Source organism: Megalops cyprinoides, chromosome 22 (genome assembly GCF_013368585.1).
Source record: "Megalops cyprinoides isolate fMegCyp1 chromosome 22, fMegCyp1.pri, whole genome shotgun sequence".
NCBI classification, from domain to species: domain Eukaryota; kingdom Metazoa; phylum Chordata; class Actinopteri; order Elopiformes; family Megalopidae; genus Megalops; species Megalops cyprinoides.
Genome location: NC_050604.1, coordinates 25,333,056 through 25,338,055, shown reverse-complemented (window position 1 = coordinate 25,338,055; position 5,000 = coordinate 25,333,056).

Sequence of the window (5,000 nt, the reverse complement as noted above, 5' to 3'; positions counted from 1 at the left end):
CAGGGATTATCCACAGCCACACCTCAGATTTGTGATACCAGCAAGAACAAGGTTGTGTTGCAGAGATCTTGACACATTTTTTTTGTGTAAAACTGGAACTTATTAGCACAGTTCTCAAATATAGTTATGGCTTGTTCCCAAAAATCTGAGCAGCAGGCCATGTTTTTGCTCTTTCTGTCCCCAGCCATCAGAGGTCAACAGGAAATGATGCAAATCTTACAAGCCAAACCTGACTGATCATGATCGTCAGGAAAAATGGCCGCCCCCCAGCAATGAAAACGCAAACTGTGCTGTTTACTGTAGTTGAAGACAACGCACCCAGAGGTCCATATTGCTGCGATTTGAGGTAAGTCATCAAAACACAAGAGTGATCCTCCTCTGGCATTGCATTGCTGTCATTTAGCAGACACTCTTATCCAGAGTGACTTATATAGGTTACAGTTTATCTGTTTATACAGCTGGATATCTACTGAGGAAATTCTGAGTTAAGTACATTGCCCAAGGGTACAGCAGCAGTGCCCCGGCAGGGGAATCAAACCAGCAACCTTTCGGTTACAAGCCCTGTTCCGTACTGTACTACACTGCCTTCCGATGTGTCAGAAGAAACATTGATTTTCTTTGTAGTTTGCTTTGTCTTCCTTTTGCCATGCAAAAAGACCTTGACGCAAATACAGCAGAATGCATTTAGTCACAAACGTGGTCTTACTAAAGATGACACACAGTACAGTTCACTCGCATTAACACAGAGCACACAAATCGGTGTGCGGTTACCACAGTCTGCATGCTGCACAATACACGTAAATACAAACTCCCAGAGTTCAGGAAAGCAGTTTTTTTCCCTAAGAGCAGTGGGAGGAACACCCTGGCCGAGGGATCAGTGTGAGGAGTTGTTGGGAGTTGTTGAAAGTTGTTGGTGGTGCGTTTGTTGTGTATACATGCAGCGCCTGGCAGCACTGTGACTAACAGCGTGGCTCTTGTCAGGGAGCAGCAGCTACCTGGCGGATCGAGGTCATGTTTTGTGTGGTTGGGGAAGAGCAGCTGACGTCAGAAGGCAGAAAATGTGGGCCAACTGGTCAATTTTCAACAAATCGTCGGGACGTGCCACTCTCCTGTCTTCTATAAATGTCACATGGAAAAAAACACTCAATGATCCATGGACAGAGAGATGAGAAAGACCAGGTTCAATTCTCAGACAGAGGGAATAAGCCAAGGTCCTCTTTTTCCATTAAAAAAAAAGATTTGAGCTTGCAGCTCCAGAGGACAAAGCATGAATTATTCTATAAGTCTCGTGAGGGGATGTGTTTTTTATAATTACTCTCAGCACAAAAAGGGTTAAGCCACAGTAAGGATCCTGGTATATTTTTTTTGTCCATGACTTGCTGCTATGTTCAGTAGGAACTGAAGTGTGAATAACATTACATGTGATTGATATTATTTATTTACTTGTGTTGCAGGCACGCAGGTGACCTACATAGCTTACTTCTTCTGTTTTATCTACTGTATGCATACAGATGGATACTTGGTGAGGTAAGGAAAGCTTATGATCTTACCCAAGGGAACAACAACCATATACTGGACCTGCATCCTTATTCATGCCAGCTGGCCTCCCTGGTCAAAGCTCCACACTAACACCTACACTGCAATAGCTAATGGAGCCACAGAATTGAGGCACTGGAATAGTCTTCGCCTCCCCTACAGCGGATCCACAGGACTGAGCTCTGAACACTCAGAGAAGAGCACGCTGCCCTTATTTGGACTGATTCACCAGTTCACACCAAGGTGCTTACCAGGCAACGCTCATGCCTGACAACCTACAGCTGCTGCTTGAAACTCCGCCCAATTCTGTGGTGTCACGAACATACTAACCAATCAGATCTATGCGCTTTCGGCCATTGCGGCTACAATAGCGCTTGATTACTGTCTGCAGAACAAAAAGTCTGCCCTCTACTTCCCTGATGTTACTGAAGCTCAGTGAAGATTGGCAGGTCAGACAGACCGACCAGATGCGCGGACATAAGGCTCTTGTGTCTCTGTGCAGCACGGTTGCATTTGCAGCGTCGTGTCACACATGCACACACACACACACACACACACACACACGCACACACACCGGGGGTGGCTGAGGATGATCACTGCTCTGCTAGGGTGCTAGAGTGGATTTCCTTGGCTAGTGTCGGCACAGCTCTCGATTATGACCTCATCTAATGACTCCTGAGGTGCCTGCAAGTCACCTGAATAATGTCACTGGAGATGCACCAATCCTCCAATTGGCGGTAGCTCCACTGTGGTGCACTGTGGGACTTGTAGTCTTTAAAATAGTCACCGGCCTCCTGCGAGGGTATCGGAGGATTGATTTCATCTTGCACCAGTCCTCCTATACCGGCATAGAGGGTAATGTGGAGGGGTGAACTTAATGAACAACAACTGGGCATTCCAAAGGATATGAAAACCAACTGCAAACGCACATAAACACACGCACATGCACATGCGTGCCCTCACACACGCATGACTATGCACACATGCGCACACTCACTCGCACATCAATGCGCACACTCACTCGCACATCAATGCGCACACTCACACCCGCAAGAGGCAGACCAAATTAGAATGCGTGAAATACACTGCTGAGGATGCCTGCTTTATCACCCTCTGTGACACCCACATGCACACACACACACCCTCACACGCTCACTCACTCACACATACGCACGCACCCACACACACATACACACACTCAATCTACCAATCACTCATTTACACTGAGTATGGGCGGCTATTGCTGATCTCCTCGTTTATTTTTAATTTTTTTTTTTTTTTGTAAATTTGGTGGTAAATTTCTATTACAAATCTGCACCTATGAAAAAGCTACATGAGATATTACTTAAGAGGACGTCCATCGCATTGATACCATTTAGCTAATATTCTTATCCAGAGCAACTTGCACAGTTTTTTTGTACATGTTATCCATTTAAACAGCTGGATATTTACTGAGGCAATTGTGGGTTAAGTACCTTGCCCAAAGGTACAACAGCAGTGCCCCAGCTGGAAATCGAACCAGCAACCTTTCCGTTACAAGCACTGCTCCTTACCACCATGCTATACTGTCACACTGTACGTATGACATAAAAGCAACACTGTAGATAAAAAGGTTGACAAAATCCATCAACGTGTGAAGACACACAGCTGAAGCCCCCCAGAACGAAACAAACCAATTACATTCACCGAATACATAAAGGATTCAAGACAGGAATAAAATAATTCCTTTTATTTTTTTTTTCTCCCTCATTATTCTTGTTCGGCTCTTTTCCCTTCTTATTTGGCCATGCAGAACACAGCGTCCTACACTTGCTGTAAAATGTTTGTCATAAACAACAGCAAAATTAACAGACATGATTCAATTAAAAAAGACAAAAAAGCCCGGAGTAAATCCATCATGCGAGACTTTTTTTCTAGTTCTGTTGTGCTGCTGATGAAAAAGAGGAAGCAGATCTGTCCTAATGATCTCTGATCATTCCTATTGTCCTCTGATACCTAAAAAAATAACACAAAGACCTGCTGAGGCCTGCACACAGGCTTGCTGCTCTTCACATCATTTAATAACACCACAGCCTTGTTTCCCTCTGTAGTTTCAATGATCAGGTGCACTATATTTTAAATCAGGTAGCATCCTATCAGAATTACATGCTTCCACACGGCATACTAATCCAATTGGTTGCATGACTCAGGCTCCCTCTGCTAGAATCACTGTTTCTCTAGTACTATAAAAACTGAAATAACAACATGCTGATGGAGTTTAAGCAGTATGCTGGCAATATAAAAACTAGATTAAATGTATTAAGAAGAAATGGTTTTAGGAAAAAGTGTCCTTAAAAAAATGTAATAAATACTATGCAGACATTGGGGTATAGGGAGACTGGGGGTGCAGTGAGGTCCGTCTGGCACCCCCTCAGCACCCGCCCTGGCTGAATGTTGCTCTGTGTTGAATGGAATGAGGATGATGACTGAGAGGATGACAGGGGTTAGTGAGGGCTTCATTCTGCGATCCTGAAATGCAGAGAGGGTTCAGCTGTGTCCCAATGACACACTGCAGACTACCGCTGGATAAAAGGGTGTGGAATGAGAGACCCCTCTCACCGTTACCATGGTGCGTCTGGGGGAGAGTGTGATTGCTGCTGAGCCCCCCCCCCACCCCCCCAGACAACATGAGGGAACTGTCTCACACACACACACATACGCATCCACACATACACATGCACGCACACATGAATGCACACACACACACAAACACACATGAATGCGCACACACACACACACACACACATGCATATGAATGCACTGACACGCACACACACACAATAACCCATATAAATTCATTCGAATGCACATGCACGAACTGACACACACATATGCATGGACATGCACGCACGCACAGACACACATGCACGTGCACATGGATGCACACACACACGCGTTCGGAGACACGCACAGATGCACACATACACACACACACGCACAGATGCTCAAAGGAACAGGCACACACACACACACGCATGGACACGCAAACTCGCACTGAAAGTAGGTCGTCAGAAGCAGGCGGAAGGAGCACAATTGAATAGTCATGTTTACACAAACGTCAACAACACGGTTTAACGCTAGAGGGCGCTGTTTACATCGGTGAATACATTTCTGGAATCTCTGCGCAAGAGTGACTGAATATCGCTCTCCTAATCATACGGCAGTAACTGCGATAGAGCGTGAGCGAGACACAGAAAGGGAGATTGATGCTAGCGTTGTCAGAAAGAGAGAAAAGGAGTGGGGGAGGGAGAGAGAGAGTGTGAGACATGTGACCCGAGACCAGAGGAATGCTGACGTGTTCCTGAGCGACGCGCAGCCATTTACCTCTCATGTATCTCTGTAAACCTTTACGCTTTTGTTTCAGCGCCGTACAGCAATAAAATCTCCAAACAAATAGAACCAACGACAGAGAGAGAAACTTCTGA